A 22,477-nucleotide genomic window follows, 5' to 3' on the forward strand; every position below is an offset into this window, starting at 1 on the left:
GAGGACACGTTAAAATTCTGATCACAAACCTAAACCCTAGTACCTGATTGGGGATCTCTTGTGGGGTAGGGGAGACAAGATTTGCCTTTCTAAGTCCCCAAGGGCTCCTGGGGCTGCTTATGGGTCCACAGTGAAGGACTTACAGCGTCAGGAGCTCCTCAGACTCACACTGAGGTGAATAAATGAGTAAATACTCAGCAGCGTTTTCATCTCTGTGAAGGTCATCTCCCAAATGACCCCGGTGTCTATTTGATGACTTACAGCTGCATACCAGCTGGGTACTTATTATGAAAAGCTCAGTTGCTGTGGAATTTTACAGGATGGCACTCTGAGAAGCTCAGGTTGGGCCCCTCGCTGGTATAAAAATAACAAAATAGAACCCTTCGAGGCAAAGGTGCTTGCCACCAAGCCTGAAGACCTAAGGTACATAACAGGCCCCACATGCCAGGAGAAAACCCAGTCCCATGACTCATCCCCTGACGGGCACATACATAAAACCACAAATAAATACTAACTTTTTAAACTCACCTTTTAACTGGGACAAGAAAAGGAGCTGAATTTTTATTTTAAATACAATTTCTGAATTTGAAATTCCTTTCCCAAACCATGTAGGGAGGAGCGGAGCACCTTACAAACGATTCTTCAAAAGTGATTACATTTGTAAATGCTAGTTTTCTTGTAATGTGTCTGCTGGTCAACACAACAACTCTCTCAGGAATCAGGAAAGATTTATAAACCTTTATGAGTGGTGTGTGTGTGTGTGTGTGTGTGAGAGAGAGAGAGAGAGAGAGAGAGAGAGAGAGAGAGAGAGAGAGAGAGAGAAAGAGAGAGAGAGAATGTTTTGTTTTGTTTTGTGGGGTTTGTTTGCTTTGATTTGTTGGTGTGTGTGTTTTTGTTGGTTTGGTTTTGATTTTTTGAGACAGACTTTCTCTGCAAAGTCCTGGATGTCCTGGAACTTACTCTATAGATCAGGCTGACCTCGAACTCTCAAAGATCCTCCTGTCTCTGCCTCTTAAGTTCAGGGATTCAAGGTGCATGCCATCACCACCTAGCTGGGTTTTTTTGTTTTGTTTTGAATCTGTCTACTTACAGGCCAGTAATCTACTAAGAAACAAGGAGATCACTTTTTCAATGCATATCATCTCCCAACTCCATTCTTCTGTCTTCATTTAAATCTTTCCCAGTGTACCCACCCAGGAGAATCTCCCCTCTCTTCTTTCTTTCCATCTGTCAGGATTGATGGACTAACCTGATTTCATCTTAAGATTAGAAGCCATCTTTTACAAGGACAAAATAAGTTCTATCTTCATAGCCCTCTTACTATGTAAGCCACTCGTATAATCAATAACACACCATCCTGTGAACCTGTACACCATTTTATTTCCAAGGCTAAGGGATTTGTGGAAGAGGATAATGGTAAAGCAAAATATTTTTAGAAACTCCTCCCGATAAACACAACCCACAGACCCCAGTTTGTGGAAAATCTCAACACCTTAAACTCACTAGTCTCATTTAAACTCCCCACTTAAACTCACTAGTCTGCCTGATGGCCTCCAGTATTTCAACCAAACAGCAGGTGGCAGCAAAATACCATTCTATTGGAGAGTTAATGCACAGGAATGCTTACAGTCTCCGGAGCCAGTGCTTCACAGACAGGGCCTCAGACTTACCCTCGCTGGTGTCATTATCCTCAAAGAGATGCAGAAGGAATGACTGGAAATAAACTGATAATCTAATGATATATCACTCACCGTCAACCGTCTGATTTAACACCAGATTGCTTAAAGGCAACTTCCCAAGTCTCTGACCTTAAGCAATTCGTTTCCTCAGCTATTAATGAGAATCAGAGTTTCGTCTAGTCACCCCCGAGAGGATTAAGGGAATCCTGTGGGAGCCATGTGCCATCCTGCATTCAAACAGCTTTTGTAGCTGTGGTGGGGTCTTTATTACCTGCCATTTGCACCCCTTTCCCCTCTGAGCTCAGAGCACAACTTGTAAAGAGCTGTTCAGAGCCGTGAGACGCTGTGTGCTCCATCTCACTTTCTATCCGAACCCACACAAGGGAAGGTCAGACATACTCAATCCAGATACCCAACTTTGCCCTCCCGGCTCCTGGTTAGCTGGACATGCCTGTCTAGGTTGCAGCCTCTGGCAGATATCCCCAAAAAAAACTTACTCCCTTTTCTCTCAGGAACTCCCAGTGAAGCAAACCAAAGAAAAATGGTGAAGAGTCTCCCAGCAGCCCAGACTGACCCTTAGAATACCTCGTACTATGTAGCAGCTCTGGGAAAGGACCCTAAAGAACAGAACGTCACTGCCATGGAAATGCCCACAGGGACACAGGGAAGTTGTGGATGCCGGTAGCCCTGTGACTTGCTGGCAGACTTGGAAAGAAGAGAAGAGAAATGGCTGGCTCAGTTCCTTAGTACTCTCTCCCAGATGCTTTTAAATGCACAACACAGATGGTACCCTGTGTTGAACAAGACGCGTTGCAACTTCCACTTGCCTCAGATTTGACCTTAGACCTTAAATACCTGAACATACCTGGGGAGAGATGTTCCGAGCCCCTCCGTGTCCCCTTCGCCCACGAAAGAGACCCGAGAGGCAGTGTTTGGGTGGTTACTACAGCGAGGCTTTATTCTTGTATAAGCAGAAGCAGAAAGACGGAAAGCCCGGAAAAGGCACTGCTTATATACACCCTAGAGTGACATGTTCACTTCTGATTGGCTGTTCACTCATTACCCATGATACGCCCCGGGATGGGCAGTGACTTTGGCGCGCTTTTTGCCTTTTGCACCTGCGCAGTCAGTTGTTTACTAGTGGGAGGACAGGATGCCCGCGCCACCTTGTAATGGCGAATGTTGACACGCTCACTGTGGCTCCCAACAGAGAGAAAGTAGGCTCTGGGGAGCAAAGAAATCTGTGATCAACCCCTGTTAGGTTTATGTTCTGGTCCTTGACACAGTGTCTTACTCTGTGGCTCATGCTGGACTGAGCTCACTATATAGCCCATGCTGGCCTCAAACTGAGACTATTCCCCCACCTTAGCTTCTTGAACCCTAGAATCACAGGCGAAAGTCACCACACCCAGCTAAAAGCCACATTCTTGATGCCAGATTACCTTAGTGCCTGTCTCCCTGTCTCTGTGGCAGGTTTAAAGCTGTTTTCCACCCTCATCCATGTTTACCACACTTGTCAACACTGGCTCCTCCCCTTAGATGCTCTTACAAGGTTGTTATGTAGCTTACTGTACAGCAGCTGGCCCTCCTGGGTCAGTAGAACCAACATGTATCCTTTTGGGGGAGAGTGCAAGGCCATTGGAAAGATTATTTGCTCCAAAACAAGAAGATTGAGCCCAGTCTTCTTTTTTGTCCCAAGAACATGAAGTACAGAAGTAAAGAAGACATAAACTGGGATAGAAAAATATGAACGAGAACCGTGTGTTGTCATCCACCTGTAATCCTAGCTCTAGATAGGCAAGACGTGGGAGGATCAGGACAGCCTTAACTATATAACAAGTTTGAGGCTAGCCTGGTCTACAGGAGACTCTGATTCAAATAATAATAATAACAATAATAATAATAATAATAATAATAATAATAATAATAATAATAAAGGAAACAAACAAATCAGAATTACAAACAGCTACCAGGGAGGGCCATCCATCTTCTGGTGGGGACATTTGGAGCAGTGTCTCCTCTAAATGCTTCTTCAAATCTATATAAAATGCTTTCAAATAAAAATGGGAAGAGCAGCCATGGCTCTTGAGGGCATCCCACCCCACATCTCGCACACAATCCTCCATGTCATGTCCCTTGTCTCGGAATGACTTCTTCAGAAGTTCTACAAATCAGAAATAAGACATGAAACTCATCTGGTCATCCTTAACAAAGAAGGACACAGCAGGAATCCTTGTCTGTTCAAAGATGAGACTTAATGGCCTACTTGCATAGCCACGGAAGAGGTGCTAGGACTGACGGCAACATTCTTTGCACGCAAATAAAATGTTGTGTTTGCACCAATCATTGCCCAGCTCTCATGCAAATAAAGATGCGTCTTTACACCAATCACAGCAGTCTTTCTGCAAAGACACCAGGGAAAGTACTCCCTCATTGGCTTTGGTAGAAATGGCTGCAGGGTCAAAGTTCACTGAGGCTTTTGATGGCAAAAATTTCTTACAAACTGCTTGAAAAGCCTTGCCTGAAGCTGCACCTTAAGGCGCCAGTGCAATCAGCCGCAATTGCTGTGTAGTTTCCTAAAGACATCCATGAAGTGTTCCAAACAGCTGGGACTGACACAAGGTGGTACTGCTGTCTGTCTGATGGTCCTTTTTATTCAAGGCAGCCAGGGCAGAGGGGGAAGTCCAACAGCTGCTGATGAATGAAGCAAATTGCCCATCTCCCAGTGAGCATCAAGCATGTTCACAATGCTGCTTGAAAATATGGTGATCTCAACAGACCGTGTCTGTGCTATAGTGATGTTTCATAGCTACCCAATGCCCAGGAGAAAGCAGGGTAGGTGTGAGGGTCCCATAATCTATATGGGGTGGGGGGATAATCTGGAATTTGGAGGCTGGAGGAAAATCCAAAACATGATTCTTTCCCTCAAGACAATGATAGAGGCTGGATGGAAATTACCCCCATCTGGATGGATGCTCCTGACAGCTCCGGGCTTCCTGCTGAGGAAGCTTTAGTGAACCGACACCTCGTGATAAAACATATCCTTGGTTACTCTTCATCTTTCTTACCCCTGGGGTGATTCTTAATACAAGGAACAATCACGTTTCATGGAGACCACAAGAGAAGGAAGTTTCCTGACAGCGGTGGTCATCCTGTGTCCCTTCTGGGCACACTGAACCCTTCCACATTCTCTGCCACATAGCACACCCCATCTTTCACGATATGTATCTCAACTCTGGTAAGCATTGCCTAGAAGAGCCAGCACTTTGTTCTGTCTCCAGAAGTTTTAGAACAGAGCTCAGAGCCCGGAAAACACAGCCTGGGTTTTGCTGATTTAAGGTTTTTATCCTATCCCATTTTCTAAGCTTTGTTTGTTATCTCCAGATCTGCTACTGTCTCTGTTACAGATGTGAGACCAAAGCCCACCCTGCCTGTGACCCATGACTTACTGAACTCCCAACATTTTGATAAAATACCAGGTGATCTTCAAAGGCAGTCTACTAAATAAAATTAAGTACAGCATTTAAAAAAAAAAATATTTGCACTTTCCAGCTGGGACACAGTCAACAGAGCCCTCCCTGCATGATATAAGAAGCTCTGAAATATACCTGGCATTTCAGATAACTGTCAAAAGGCAGAAGCTTTTTGGGCTTTGCCTTACTTACACAGACCTGGAATCATGAAGGTCTGACTAGACAATCCCTCATCCTTCCTTCCACAAACCTCTAATTCCATTCTGCCCTGCGGATATTCTCATAGATAGCCATATTGATATGACTTAGGTTGCTTCCGCCCAGGAGAGACATGCTTATGGTGGACTGCCCTGGAAAATAGATTTAAGAAACACAGTGTTGCAAGATGGGGTTATCCTTGCTGCAATTTTCCCACGAGCTGCTACAGTTGGAAGAAGCCTCAGAGAGCCCAGTGGCCCCTGGCTGTCACTGAGGCTATGGGGTCCTTTTTTGCAGCCCAGGCAGTGTCTTGGGACCACCCCCCAAAAAAGACTCACTCTGAAGCTGACTTAGAAGCTCCTCACCCTGTTTCAACTCCTACACCGTTTCCCTTGAAATATTATCTACAAAGATTTAACTACGGCCCAGCCCTGCTTATCTTAGATGTGTGTTCCAAGGCTTGTTTTTCCTGGTGCCAAGGTGGAAAAATAAAGAAACTACCCGCCCACTCACTGCTGTTGCTACTGTGTGTCTTCCTGACCTAGGAAAACCTGATAGGAGTGAAAATGAAACGAAAGATGGCACTCGGTACTGGTCAGCTTCCCGTCAGCACAAGTACCTGGATAATTACAGAAATGTTTACTCCTGTCATGGATTTAAAGAGTTTGCTGTGTGATCTGGAGGCTGTGCTCACTCTGGACTTAGAGTAAGGTAGTCACCATGGCTGGAATGGTCAGCAAGGCAACATTGCTTACTTCATGGCTAGGAAGTTAATGAGAGACAAGAGCCCACAGCCCACAGTCTCCATTCAGGGTCCACCTCTCCCTAAATAACCCCCATTAAGCCCCACCTCTTAAAATCTACACCATCTCCCAATAGCATCAAAAGAACCAAAGGAACTATTGCCATAGGGATTATTAGGAAATACTTAAAATTCAATCTATAACACATGGGAAATACTAAATAGAAAAAAAGATGAGGAGGGGAAAAGGAGCATCAGTGAAGTGGTGAGTTGGGAAGCAACTGAGACCTGACCTCTCACCATCCGTGTTAGATGAGTCACAGTAGCTGATTTGTAAGTCGTCGTCGTGTGGTTTGCACAGCAGTCTCTGTGCTTCCCAAACCAAGAGGTTTTAAGTGCGAGCGCATAAGTGAGTGCCCTCCAATTTTAAATTCAGAGCGTTCCTTTCAAGCGTGATGAGGATGCTGAAATCAGCATGGCCTAGAGAAGCTGAAAGACCAAATAGTGAATCAGAACACTTAGGATGCTGTCTTCATACAGCAAGACTGGGGAGGGCAGATGCTGTGGTGTCTTTTCCCCTTCATAACAGAAATAAGGCCTCTCAGAAGTTACAGGATCAGTCTTTGTGTCCAGTCCCACCCGGAACATTCACATCTTGAAGCTCCACCCCAATACCCCCCCTTGCATAGACCCACCCTCAGCCCCAGCCCCACCCCCACCCCACCCCCCAATGGAACAGCATTGGAAGTGAGGTCCTTTGGAAGGTTTGGATGAGGTCATGCCAATGAGAGGTGACAGTGAGACTGGTCCTTTTTTTTCTTTAATTTTATTTTTTCCCAATCTGATTTTATACCATTTTAATTACATGCAAGTATTAAGGTCAGTTCAAGGTTGATGAACTAGCAATACAATAGATGCAAACAGTCAAGGAACAAGCAATAAATGCAACTGGTCAAAGAACCAGCAAGGCAATAAACAAAGTCCACTGTTTCTGAAGGCTTATCAGGATCACCAAAATATCTGAGCCTACTTCCTTGTCCTAGCCCAAAGTCATTTTCATGCCTAAAGCCTACTTCTTTGTGCTAGCCTAAGATTTAGATTCCAGCCTGGAATTACTTCTTTGTTCTAGCCTAAGATTTAGATTCTAGCCTAATGTCAGATTCCTGCCTGAAGCCCATTTCCTTGTCCTTGGCCAATGTCAGATTCCTGCCAAGCAGCCCAGACTGGTAGTCTTATAAGCAGAAGAGAAAAGTCATGTGAACACACAGGAGACAGCACTCATCTATATGGGGGTCCCCGAGCATCTCCTAAACAGAAAATCCACCATTCTCCACCCAGCAGAATGTCACAGCCCAGCAGAATCAGCTACAACCCAATACCATACAGCTGCCTTCGTTTGCATGGTGAAAATTGCATGATGGGAAATGGCCTCGCTCATCAGAACGGAACCAATCAGGACAGGCCTTGCTAATATGGCAGGAATCACACTACTGAAAATTGCTCCCACCGTGCCTCACCTTCGCAACTTATTGCCACAGGCAAGCGGTTCTCCTGTTACTTCAAAGAATAAAGAATGAGAGCGGTGTGTCTCACAACGGAACGCATGAACAAAGAGAGTAGCTAGCGAGGCAATTATTTTTGTAAAAAGGGCGGTCAGTACCCAAACCCTGCTAGCAAGTACGTTTGACCAAGACTTTCTTTTATCCCTGACATAGGTGGTGACTGTCTCTCGTCCGGACACTTTTGCCTAATCAGTGCAAAGGGGCAGAAAAAGGTTCTGGAAAGGAATCCTTGCCGAGCTAACTGCCTTTGATAGAAAAAAAAAAAAAGTTTTCCACTTCCCTGCCCCCTGCTCTCTGTGAATGTGCTAACTAAAGTGTTTTCTTTCTCCTCTGGTCTAAAGTGTGAATTCTTTCACCAACCGGCTAATATTTATTCCACAGCGCTGTTCATTTCTGAGTTTACCCAATAAAAGCAACTCCTGTGCCTTCTTCATCTGACTGCATGATCCTAAGATCTGGGGATTTCCACGGTGCCCAGGAAATAAGTTCTCAATAAATACGGACAAAGGAGACTAGAAAAACAAACAAACAAACAAACAAACAAACAAAAAAACAACATCTCCTCTGCTCTTTCCCTGGCTTAGCTACTTAAGTGACAAAGGTCAAAGCCTTTGTGTTCTGTGCATTCCTTTGGAAATGACCCTCTTGTCCCTTTCCACTTTCCCAGGGAGATGCAACCCCTGTTTCCTGCCTCACACTACCTAGGTGCTACCCTAGTGACTGTCCACTCCAGGGAAGCTAGTCCTCGGTGGCTCTCCACCTGGAGACCTCATGTGGGACCATTTTCTCCAAGACTGTCCATTCTTTTGCCCATGTCCACTCTCTGACCAGGTCAATTCTTTCCTGGCCCCTCCCCAGGTCTCCAGGCCATTACGTCTACTTGACTCCCTGTCTAATGTATGTCTCTGTTACTCGCTGGGTAACTGATTTGTATAAGAACCCCTTTAGAAGCAGTTCATCTTCCCCTGTAGAACCTGAGCTGTGTTCTGCGTCACACTCCTCACTTGACTCTTATCTGTGCCATAGTTAACATTCCATACAGACTATCAGAAAGGCATTCTCCTGGGTTGGGGAGATAGCTCAGTCCATAAGAGTTTGTGTTTAAAGAAAGAAGAAAAAAGGTGACGAGTATTGATATGTACTTGTAATCCACAAGTGCCTCAGAGGTAGCAATGTACAGTTCCCTGTGACTTGCCAGCCTAACCTAATCAGGGAGCCCCAGGTCCAGAAAGCAGAGTGAGGGCTGGAGAGTTGGCCCAGTGTTTAAGTGCACTTGCTGCTCTTGCCAAGGTTCTCGTCCCAGCACATGGACTGGCTCACATCCATCTATAACTCCAGGTCCAGGGGATCTGACACCCTCTTCTGGCCTGCACAGTCATCATGCATGCTTATGATGCACAGACAGACATATAGGCAAGCACTTTTACACATAAACCTTAAAAAAAAAAAAAAAAAACTCTATTTTTAAAAAATCAAGATGGTGGGGAGAGGGTAACTCCTGGAGAGATGGCATAGTGACTAAGACAGCTTGTCGCTCTTCCAAAGGACCCTGGTTAAGTTCTCAGCACCCATGTCATGCAGCTCACAACTGCCTATAATTCTAGTTCCAGGGGACCTGATGCCTCTTGCCTCTTTGGCACCCACAGGCATGTGCACATACCCACACCCAGACACAGATTCCTACACATAATATAAAATAAATATGTCTTAATTTAAAAAAAAAAAAAAAGGTGGAAAGATAAAAGGCAGCTTGGTAGGTAAAAGTGCTTCCTTTTCAAGCATGAAAACTTCAGTTCAAATCTCCAGACCTCACTTAAAAATCCAGAGTCATAGGTGTGCCTACAACACTAACATACATTGTGCAGGAGAGAGAGAGAGAGAGAGAGAGAGAGAGAGAGAGAGAGAGAGAGAAGGAATCACTGGGACTCAGTAGTCAGTAGCCTAGTTCCAGATTCTGAGAGATCCTGACTCAAGAAAATAAGACAAAGAGAGATGGAGCAGGACCCTGGATGTCCTTCTCTGGCCTCTGCTTGCAGGCTGGCACTTGTTCCTCGTGTGTGTGTGTGTGTGTGTGTGTGTGTGTGTGTGTGTGCGGATGGGAAGCACACAAAGCTTCTGAGGAACAATACAATACTCGAGGTTGACATTTGGCTAACATACACATGTGCATGTACACACACAGATGAAAAGAAACTCTAACTTTGTTCTTTTGTCTTTCCCTAAAACTAACTTTTGTAGTCGGACTTTGGCTATGCCAGTTCTTCTTTCTTCCACCCTTTCAACTCCCTAACACTAGATATGGGGCCGGGGGGGGGGGGGGGAATGGAGAGTAAAGTCAGGGGTTAGAAGGGGAGGGCAATGCTATCGTTAGACTACTTCCTGTTAATTGGGGGCATCAATTTCCTTGGGGCAAGTTTGATCTTCATTGTCAGGATATCTGATTTCTTCTTGTTGTTTCTTCTTTTCACATAATAACTTAACAAACCGTGACTACCACCAACAACAACCAAACCCAACAACCCTCTCGGGGGCCCTAGCATTTATATACCCTCTGAAAAGTCTCCAGAATCCCAAACATCACACAAATTCACGGAAAGCTGGCGAAATCATGCCCCCTAGAGCTTCCAGAGCGTGAGGCAAATCGTAGCTGCTGCTGCTGACAACCTGAAGCAGCCCATATGCCACACCTGGGATTAAAATGAAAATATATTCTTATAATATTTCTGTGGGGTGTTCTGTTTTGTTGTTTAAGAAACCAAGACTCCAAAATTGTCGCTACAGGGTGTCGCCGGTCCCTTTGTTTGCCATATCAGAAAGAAGCATCTCAATAACAAGAGAGAGGCAGTAGGCCCTCCTCAATTCCGTGGGTGGCAGGGATGAGGGCTTTGCTGCCTGTCTTGCCACCCAAGGCTGCATGACAATGGCTTAGCCACCTCACCCACTCAACTCATAGTTTTGGAACTGGTTTTACCTGTAAAGCCACTCATTGGGGCTGAAACTTGCAAAAAAGCTTTCTGGAATTAATGAAAATAAGGTGAAATTGTATTTCAATTTAGAATCTTTTTTTTTTTTTAAACTATAATCTCTAAGCACAATCAAGACAATGTGTACCCAAACATAATTGGATGAAGAAATGAGTTCAGGGACGGGGAGATGCCTACACAGATGTGAGGACCCAAATTCAGCTCCTCAGCAACCACAGAAAAGCCAGGCATGGCAGCATGCCTATAGCCCCCAGAGTGCCAGGGAAATCCCAGGAGCTCAGTTGCTGCAAAACCATCAAGCTCTGGGTTCAGTGAGAGACCTGTCTTCAAAAGCAAGCCAGAGCTGGATATGGTGGTATATGCCTTTAATCCCAGGACTAGGGAGGCAGAGCCAGGCAGCTCTCTGTGAGTTGGAGGCCAGCCTGGTCTACATAGTGAGACCCAATCTCAAATACATACATGCATGCATACATACATGCATGCATGTATACATACATACATACATACTCAAAGTAGAGAGCAATAGAGAAAATTACCAGATATCAACTTCCGTCCTACAAACACACATACACACACACATGCACACTAAAAAATACACACATGCAATACACAAGAATAATTTCTAATGTTTTACACAACACTGGCAAGACGAGATTTCCCAATTATCTGTTATATATTTAATAAATAGCTGGAGAAAGGCTCTTCCAAATAAAAAGAAATTCTAAAGATAACGCATGTGGATTTTCCTGATTTTATCAATACATACTGCATAATGCATATTAAAATTGCACACTGTGTTGGCATTCCTTCTAGGCTCCACCCAACAGTTACCTAACCACAGCCAGGTAGTCCTGGCTTGCTATAAAAGGGACTGTTCTGCCTCTCCCTCTCTCTCTTACTCTCTCTGACTCTCTGATCCATTTCACTTTCCCTAACCCCTCTCTCTCCTTCCCCTCCCCCTCTCTCTCCACGTGTTCCTGGCCCACCTCTTCTCTTCTCTTTCTCATTCATTCTGTCCTCCTTTGTCCCTCTCTTTCTCTCCCTCTACTCCCTCCTCAACTCCTCCTTCCCATGCCCTCAAATAAACTCTATTCAATATTATACCAGTTGTATGACTGGTACCTCGGAGGGGCTGGGGGTGGGGAGGGATGCCTCCGCTTGGGCCAGCAGAGGTACCCCCTCCCACCTCACCATATCACACTCTACAAACTTGGCTTTTTACATAGCTCTTGGCTTTCTTTTAAAAAAAAAACCAACACTGTGCCTCACAAATATGTATAATAATTAATCAACAATTTATGTTAATGAAAAAACTTGTAAAGTTTGAGATAAAAATCTTAACTATATTAGCTGAACATTACATACTGTATACGTGTGATGCCATATGGTGCTCTGTAAACGTGTACAGCTAAAAAATAATAACCAATCTTCATTAAATTCTATATTCTATCCAATTCACAAACCAAAATTCTTTCAATGCCGACCCGGGAAGCGTGCTGAGCTGAGACCCTACAGAGGGAAACAATGTTCTACAAACCCATAGTGTCCTTCACTGCTATCCAACCTTCCCATGACCCCTTGCAGGCTGCACCAGCAATTAACCAGCTTCGTGTCCTGAAGCCCTCTTTGCAGTGGCCGAGACAATATCCCTGGCATATGCTTGTTCCCACGGTCGGAACAATGGTGCTGCTCCCTTTATTCCTGTCCCCCAACCCCTGGATTTAAAGAATGCCCTTTGTGAGGCCTGGCTGAGACAGGATGCTCAATGCCCTCACTCACCGCAGGACGCCTGAGGCATTTGCATATGGTGACTCCCCCCTTAGACTCTACCAACAGAAGGGAAGCTTTCTTTTCAGGACTTGCTGTGGCTTTGATGCTTCAGAACAGTTTACTTTTGTGAGAGGAGCCAAAGGAAATTGTACACAGGGGACCGTTTTCCTACATGCGAGTTCCCACCCAGTGGCTCCGGAGGGATGGAGCAGCCCATTGGCTCCAAAGCAGGAGCTAAGTCCCACCCCCCACCCAGAGCTCTTCTCTTGTAGTTGAATGGGTTAAAGACCTTTCCATAGATCCATCTTGACTTGAGCAACCAAGAGAGAGGGCCTGGGGTCTGTGACCCCAACCTGGGCTCTCCTTATCCACATAGTTGGAAAGCTTGCACTAGGTAGCCTAGACTCTCATGTACATTCCCTGGAAAGCAAATATAAGGTTTATGATCCCAGCAAGTTCTCCCCAGTGAAAACCATATGAGTCACTCAAACTTTGGGCTTTCCCTGCCCAGGTGACTCACTCTATCTGAATGCCGCTTGCTCTTCCCTTTCACCCTCTGGCGGTTCGTATAAGACTCATGGCTTCTTTTCCAGTATCGCCTTCCACAATCCCAGCAACGTAAATTTCTTCTCAATTTTAAGTCTCCTCTCCACCGAGCTCAAAATTTTTCAGCAATGCTCCTTTCAGACTAGAGATAAAATCATCACCCCACCCCCCACCCACCCCGCTCCCAGGGTGACTTCAGGATCTGTTGACACACCCTGACTCCCCCTTCTCCAGCCATGCCAACTGGGCTGAAAAAAAAAAAAAAAGTTGCTAGGTAAGTGTTGTGAGTTTTAACTGGGACAGACTCGCCTCTGTGCTGTTACCCAAAGCAGCCCAAGGAGCTTCTTTAATCTTTCAGAGACTTCAACACCGTAAAACTGGATCCTTTGCTTCAATACAGAAAAGAATTTTCAAAGGAAAGCCAGTATTAATCAGAGTTCAGATTTATTCAATCTACAGAAAGAAAAGCATGCGATAGATAGATAGATAGATAGATAGATAGATAGATAGATAGATAGATAGATAGGTGGCTATGCTCACCCAAGAACATGAGTCTGGGCTTCTCAAAAAAAAAAAAAAAAAAAAAAGCTTCAGTTTGTCAAAACCATCTTTAACTTGAACTTTGAGCACAGGTGTCAAGAGAAAGAGTTTTGGAAAAAGAAGACTTACCCAGTTGAGGGCGCAGGCTGCTCCACTCCACGTGTAAATAACTTTGGTGGTGTTCAAGGACATCTCACAGGGCTGCTTAAAATGTTTTCCTTTCCTCTCCCTTCTTTGATGAGTGAGATTATGGGGTAGCTGCAGAGGCCATTCAGATGGGCTTGCGCTGAGAAAAGGTAAAACTAGGAACTACGAGGGGTTGCCCAGGGATTTCAGGGAATGTCTTTTGTAGTAAACGGAGTTTCTTCTGAGATTGTTAGAGTGACTGTAGGTTTATAGCCAGGAAAGGAGGCTCTTGAGCAAATTTCAAGTGCTGGATATTCTTTTTTTTTTTAATTGAAATCTATTATTGTGTATATGCATAATGTGGGGGAGGTAGCACGTGTCACTGTGCTCACAGGAAATCAGAGGACAACATCGTGGAGTTGGCTCTCTTCCTCACATTTTTATGGTGTTCCCAAGAATCAAACTCAGGTCAGCAGGCTTGCAAGTCAAGTGTCTTCATTCACTGAGTTATCCTGCCAGCCCTGTGTTAACAATCTTAATACTCAAGCTAGCAAGCCCCTTCAGCCAGGCTCCTGGGTGAGGGCCTTCTTGTTCTTTTCATGTCTGTGATGCCTCTGTTTTTCTGACCAGACCCACTGCAAAGTTGCTCTGTAATTGTGTTCTTCGTCAAGAGGTCCACGTGCTTGACTGACTTGACTGACTTGTCTGACTTCACCCTGGTCCTCCATCTCCACTAGGAGACACGTCAATCATTTTCATGTTCCCCACAGTACCACTCACTCCCAAGCAAAAACTTTAGCATGAGTCCCGCAGGGTGGAGTCTGATAATGAACTTGGCTAGTGTGCCAAACAACATAAACTAGGGGGTGGGGCTAACTTTGGATGGGCTTGCACTGAAAGAAGGTAAAACCAGGAGCTATCAGGGGTCACTGAGTGAACTGTTTGGGGTCCACTTTAGATGCAGAGTTTTCTATCAGCCTATATTTCAAGCCAGCTTGAATTGGGCTTTCTTTAATTCCACTTTAAGTTAATTTAATTTCTTTATTTATGTGTGTGTGTGTGTGTGTGTAGTTACCAGCAGAGGTCAGAAAACAGAATTTGATTCCCTGGAGTTAGAGTTACAGACGGTTGTGAGCCACGTCACAAAGATGCTGGGACTCAAACTCTAGCCCTCAGGAAGAGCATCAGGCACGTTTAACCACTGGGCCATCTCTTCTGCCCTAAATTGGGTTTTCTGATAAGATAGCAAATCTTATCAGATGCAGCAGGAATTAATCTCTCTTCAAAAGAACCAGCTTCCCTTAGTACAAATGTCTAAGTAATACAGGTTTGTACAGACTTAAGGAGCCCAGTGAACAGCGTGTAAAAGAGTTAGGAAGCTTGACTTCTGCTTGAAAATTTCCCTGCGGCCTCCTGGGGCCCTCATTTATGTGTGGTGGTTTGAATGAGAATAGCCCCATAGGCTCATATATTTGAATACACAGTCCCCTGAATTGGGGGAAAAAGAAAGAAAGAAAGAAAGAAAGAAAGAAAGAAAGAAAGAAAGAAAGAAAGAAAGAAAGGAGAAAGGATATGACTGGTCCTAGGTATGGTAGAGGAGAAATTTGTTTGTAGATAAAAGGGAGAGCATAGCCAGAGGCTGGGACATCTGTGAGAGTCCAGAGTGAACATGACCCTGAGCTGTGTGAGGAGAGCAGGAATGGGAAGGGAGAAGGGAGAGAGGGGAACCAGGGCAGCAGCCAAGAGGGCAAAGACACGGAAAGAGGCAGGTAACCAAAATGTCTGGATTACGTAGGGAGGAGCCTCTGGGTAAAGGCAGCCCAGCCCCTGGGATAGAGAGTTGGGGTAGAGGGTGGTAGGCCAGCCATACCCAGTAACAGGTAAGGACTAGGAGCTGAGGGATGCTGGGAGAACTTTGAAGCCAGGTCCACTTTGATATGTTAAGTAGACACCTTAAGCCATTTGTCCCAGGATTTGAGACTTAACAGTTCCCAGTTGGTGGAACTGTTGGGGAAGGATTGGGGTGTGGCTGTGTTGGAGGAAGTGTGTCACTCAGGGGAAGTTTTGAGGTTTCAAAATATTCTAGCTATTCCCAGTCTTTCTGTGTCTCTCTCTATGTCTCTCTGTGTGTCTTTCTCTGTGCATCTCTCTCTGCCTCTGTCTCTCTGTCTCTGTCTCTCTCTCTCTCTCTGTCCTTCTTGTCTTAAGATATGAGCTCTCAGATACTTCTCCAGTGCACATGCCTGCTCTCTGTCACGACAGTCATGGACTCTAACCCTCTGAATGTATAAACCGCAAATTAAACAATTTCATTTACAAGTGCATTGGTCATATGTTGCATCCTATGTGGCTTAGATTCCAGGATCCTGAGTAGGGGGAACAGCAGCAAAAGAAGGAAAAAAAAAAAAAAGATATATGGACAGATACACATATAGTGAAACTGGAATCTGGTGGGTTTCTCTGATGCTATCCTGCAACCTGCAACCTCATCAGGTTTGTTATGGACAGCACAGTGGAAGGGATTAACCAGTCTTGGTAGAAGGTCTCTATAGGCAAGCCATCTCCGGCTGTAAAGACCCAGAAAGAGAAATCCACAGTGTTAACCAATACTCATAAATGCTCATATGCAGATCTCTGAAGACTGTTTTGACATATGGATAATGACTTTGCCAAATTGTCCCATAGGTTAATTGGCCTTGAGTCTTGAACAGGCCATGCCCACCTATGTCAAAATACACATTCACTCTGGACTGCACTCACCAGGCTTCCTCTCTTCCCCACAGTAATGGTGTCGTTACTGGAAAGGGCTTGATAGCACACGTCTTTGATCCCAGCACTCCAGAGGCAGAGGGAGGTGGATTCCTGAGTTTGAGGTCAGCTTGGTCTACAAAGTGAGTTCCAGAAAAGCCAGGGCTACACAGGGAAACCCTGGAGAGAGAGAGAGAGAGAGAGAGAGAGAGAGAGAGATTGTTTTATTTTTCTATCTATAAACTGAGTTTACTTTTACCAGCTCCATTGTTCATTTGTGATGTAATTGATAATGATCATTTAGAGTCTTTCTGTTTCTTTATATGTGCTTTTAGTCATTTAAAAGTTAATGAGCACTTACTACAAGTTTAGCTATTGATATTATATACATAAAAAAAGAAAAAAAAACAAAACACTGAGTCATCCAGGCTGAAGTCTGGCAAACTACATGTACCAGCAATCTGGCCCTCCCATCCTGCTTATATAAATAAAGATTTATTGGAACACAGCCATGCCCACTCATTTGCATACCATCTACATGTGCTTTCACATGACAGCAGCAGCATTGAGCCCCACAGAGACCATACGGCCCTTAGAGACTAAAATATTATTTGACACTTCACAGAAAACCTTTGTCTGTAGGCAGTTCTCCACAACTAGAAGTTCTGGTTATTATAAACCTCTGTCCTTCCCTGAAGGGTTTTGCAGAAAGGCACTTAACCCATTTGTGTAGACACCACCCCCCACATCACACAACACTTCTAGAGAATAATCACGGGAATGAAGAACAAAATTTAAAACACAAAGGCAAATGCATTTCAAGTTTGCGCAGTTAATTGATACCACAAGTGAGATGCAGGCCCTTTAAGTGACTGTTAGGAGCCCTGTTGAGAGATGTGTATAACCCACCACAGCTGGTACCAAAGAAAGCCCAAGTAGGACAAAGGGTCTAATTTTCTTCTCTTCAATTCTGCAGCATGCTTCTCAGAACACAGTCCTTATTTCAAGAAGCGATATCCCAGGGGAACATTAAGCCAGCGGCAGCCCCATTCTGAGGTGATTTGTGCCAAAATTGAAATATAGACATTAGATCCCCTATCATGATTTCTCTTTATTCATCTATGCTACCTTGCAGATATGCTCCTAGTCTGAATAAAATACGATTTATTCAGTTGCTCAGTGTGCTGGTAGTTTCCACAAATCTCTTTTTATAATACTACTGGAGTTAATTGTCGTGTCATACAATGGGAATGGTACTGACTGCTGAATTCAACAGACTCTGGTTTGAATTTTGCATTTAAAACATGCTCAGGAGAGAAGCATTTGTTTTTCTTTCAGAAACTGGAGTTTCCTCAGCAGCATGCTATATCTAAATCTCTCATTTCCAGAGTTGGTGGAGAATCCAAGATGAGACATTCTATCCAGTTCCAAGCACAGATCTGTTCTGTAAATGTGTCTCTCTCCATTTTCCCTTCATGCTTCTTCTATACCGAAAGAATGAAAAGCAAGTCAAGGTTAGTTATTTGTCTGGTTGCCAATAAAAATATGTGAAAAAGGTAAACTTATGAAGAGAAAGAAGGAAGGAAGGGAGAACAGAAAGGAAGGAACAAAGGAAAGAAGGAAGAGAGGAAAGAAAGGAAGAAGGGAGGGAGGGAGAAAGAAAGGAAGGAAGCATGGACGGGTTTACTATGGCTCACAGTTTGAAGGTGTACAGTCTATCATGGAGACAGGAACTTGAGGCAACTGGTTATCTTGCAGGTGTAATTGGGAAGCAGAGAGAGTTGAATGCTGGTACTTAGCTTGCTTCCCCCTTTTATTCAGTCTATGACCCCAAGCCATGGGATGGTGTCAGCCACAGTTCAGGCAGTCAGTCATCGTACCTATTAACTCAGGTATGACCAATGCCTCCCAGGCATGCCCAGAGGTTTGTCTCCTAACTCCATCAAGTTGACACTTAGTACTAACCACCATCCATGCATCATCACCTCCTAACATGGGTGTTTTCTGTATTAACAGAAAACAAAGGGGACAGAGAGATGGCCCAGTGGGTGATGCTCTTGTCATACAAACGCCTCCTGGACAGGATCCCCAGAACCCTCATTAAGGGTAAGCTGGCATGATGGCCCACATATAATTCTACAACTCAAGGAGTGAAGACAGAATATTCTCCTGAGTCAGCTGTTAACTAGCTGAGCCAGAACTGTTGCTCGGAGTTCAGTGAGTGACCCTGCCTCAATAATAAGGTAAAGAATGACCTAGGAAGTCTTTGATGTCAACCCATGCCACTTTATGCACATGTACACATGTGCACATGTACATAAACATACATATACAGATCACACACATACACATGAATACAAAGGAAACAAAAAGTTGAGATGCAAAGAAATGGAATTTATCTTTTTAATTTATAGTAATTTTTTAAAAAATATAACTACATAATTTCCCTCCTTTCCATTCTTCTTTTCAACCCCTCCAATGCACCCTCCCCGCTCTCACTTAAAGTCATGGTCTTTTTTTCTTTGTTATTTATATATCGCACATATTTATATATAATTATGTTATTATGTATATTTAACATGTGCATAAATAGATACAGCCTGTTCGGTTCATGTAATGTTATCTGAATGTCTATGATCTCAGAGCTGATCACTTGATATTGGATAATCCTAGGGAAGACCATTCCTCCTGCAAGAGATTGAATTTCTGTACAAGGCATTCTCTTCTCCACTAGCCCATGTCCCAGATGAAAGGTTAGTAAAGACTTCTGTTTCTCAATGGACAGGCAACCACAGGCGCCGAGATCAGTAGTAACCATGGTGGAAACTTGGCCAACAGTACCTGCTCTGGGTGCGGCTGATGCATTTGCATCTAATTGGCAATGCAGCTTTAGGATATCCAGAAAATCTAGTGTCATACATGGCCCAGATCCAAGCCAAGGTAAACCTTGCTAGCAGCCTTGGGGCTTGGATTGCCAAAGCTGGGCATGTAGGTCTGGGAACTGCCTCAGACACAGGCAAACACCCACTAGCTTGTTCAGCGAAAATCTCTAAAAACAGAAAACAAACCTTGATTTAACTACTTTGCGTCCTAAACCTGAAGGAGAAGAGAAAACATTCAGGGTAGCTGTAGTCAGAGAAAAGAGCATTTATGTTCATCCTGCCGCCAAGTAAGGAAGAAATTAGTAAATATTCTCTTTAGTCTTTGATGCAGTGAGAGAAATCTTTTCAGTAAGATTTGTGTTCCAGCCCTACGTTTGGAAATATCAACTGTGTCTGAAAATACAGCCTTAGGAGCAAATGAAATAAATTGCTTTACTTAAAAACAACAAAAGCAATATTTCTTCTGATCCCAGTGTTATGCAAAAGTACCTTTTTGCCAAAATTTAAATGATAAGCGATTTTATTAATTACTTAATCTCGTGTTTAGCTTCTTAAAAAAATTATGTCTTCCCAGAAAAATACACGGAATACTATTTTGCATACAATTTCAGTAGTGACAGCTTTCTCAAAGACCTTGCACAGGCGCGTGTGTGTGTGTGTGTGTGTCCTTCTATTAAAGGAAAAGGCAAAACTGGTCACTAAAATATGATCTGCCATATAGGTCTGACATCACAACTATATAATTGAAGCCAGGCAGAGCCAGTGGCCCATACTGAAGGACAGTCCCACCCTAGTCCCACCTACCCATCTCATCCTTGCTCACCAAAAATTGCTATTTTTATCACGTATATTTCCTTTTGTGCAGAACTAGGAATGAGACAGAAATCCCAATATGATTTAAAAAAAAAAAAAAGGAGACAGTGGAAACGCCAGACACTGCATCATGCATTCATGGCCTTGAGTGTTTATTGAGTATCTCTCATGTGACAGACTCTCTGTCAGACATGAGAAGCAACACGCTAACAAGGAACTTACAGAGCTGTACCAAGGTTCAGAAATCAGACCAGCATTTCCCACACCATCATCAAAGTTTGATAAACCATCATTTAGAAGATGGTGACGTTTACGCCTTATGAGTGAATGCAAATATTGTTCTAAAAGGGGACACGAAAGCACCACAAAGGAAGTCTGAATGTCACCTCTTATCATTCTGTGATCACTGCTATGGGAAATAAGATTGTATAGTAGGTATAAACAGCTCAGGTATGTATCACCCCTGGGAGAGCTTGCCAACTGGAATCAAATGAAGCATCACTGCTGAACTTTTTAAGTAAAAGGCTGCATTTCATTTGCTCCTAAGACTGTATTTTCAGATAGAATTGACAGTTCCAAACTTGGGGCTGGGACACAAACCTCTTGCCAGACACATACACATCACCGGTGGATTCTACTGTGGTAGGGCCCTGAGAGCCCCAAGGAAGAAATAAACAGGAAACAAAACCATGGGCTGTTGACATCCTTGGATGTCCCTGCCCCCACCCTCACACCTCTCCCATAGCTCCCTTTCTTTATCCCCTCCCCATTTCAATATTACTGCCTAGAAGCTCGAAATTCCCAATCAAATTCTATGTCACCATATATGGGAAACAAAAAAAGCCAAAAAATGTATAAATCAACCTTGTCATGTTTGGGGGGTCTAGCCTTTAGAAACTAATCCACTTGAAGCTTGGGTGCATCCTAAAAGGAAAGCCTGGGTATCCTGTTCTCTGACTGAGTATCCCATAATAGAACAATTACTGGAAGAAACCCAAGAGGAGGTCCTGGCCCATGTCTATTACAGTTCTGCCAGCCTCAGTGGAGGGACATTTTCAGAATGCATGTCAGCCATTGGTCTATCATCAGGCTGCCTAACTGGTGTTACAGTGTATATGTCATTGCTGCCATTTCCTCACTACCCCCAAAGCGTCAATGTCTTGTCCCATATATTCCTTGAATGTCCCTTTTCAGTCAAGTTGCCAACTACAGATTCTGAACTACCTTAGTCTTTTTATTTTTTTTAAACAGGGTGTCATGTGCTTCAGGCTGGCCCCAAATTAGCTATTTTGCTGAGTGTGATTTTGACCTTCTGATCCTCTTGCGTCTACCTCTCACCTGCAGGGATTATAGTCTTGAGACACCACACACTGTGGATGTGGTAGTGGTGACTACATGCAGGGTTTCATACATGTTAAACAAGCACTGAATCAATGGAGCTATGCTCTAAGCCACCGGATGGCCATCTTTGACTGTGTAATCTTCTATGTCATGAGGTAGCTTTCAATGCTCAGGTGACTCCAGATGACCCCACAGCACCTGCTCGAGTTGCTAAAACCAAGACTCAGAAAGGTTCCTGAGATCCAACAGGAATTATAAATGATCTCAATTCTGGAAACTTTGTCTGAAATCGACAGCGTCCTAGGCATCTCACTGAGAATGTACTTCAGTCTATAACCTATTTCAGATATATATATATATATATATATATATATATATATATATTATTATATATTATTATATATTATTATATATTATATATATAACATATATTAATACCATTATATATTATATATATTATATATAGCATATATATGTGTATATATATATATATATATATATAAAAATTATACTATACTATTGCTATTATAGCCAGTTCTGCAGGGTTAAAAAAAGGTAATTACAACTCCCACTAAGAAAACTCAATGTGCTTGCTCCACAACTTAGACTACAATACCTAATAAAAATGGAGGGACCACAGCCATAAGGGGCATACCCAGTGAGAGGAGACAAGCCAGCTAGAACACCGTAAGCCATTCATTTTATAACTAGAGAACCCAGGATTCTTACTGCTTCATCAAGGCCGAGACAGGGCACTGAGAAAACCAGACTTGTTTCTAAATCTTATTCCTCAGGAGAAATCTGGAAATGGAAATGTCAAAAGCTTTCTGAGCAAATATCGAGAGAAAGAAAACCAACAGACTGAGTGGAACAATGGAGATGAGCCATCAAGGGGAAGCACTTGAAAGGAAAAGTCACAGAATGTAGTAGCACCCTTGACCCACGGAGAAAGACTCGGGCAAAGGATGTAGAGGCTGGGTATGAAATGCTGGGGGAAGGGCTGCTGTGAGAAAGATCAACATGACAGACTCGGGAGCCCACACAAGCTGGAGGGCAAGATCTGGATCTGAAAC

Source organism: Arvicanthis niloticus, chromosome 8, assembly GCF_011762505.2.
Source record: "Arvicanthis niloticus isolate mArvNil1 chromosome 8, mArvNil1.pat.X, whole genome shotgun sequence".
NCBI lineage: Eukaryota > Metazoa > Chordata > Mammalia > Rodentia > Muridae > Arvicanthis > Arvicanthis niloticus.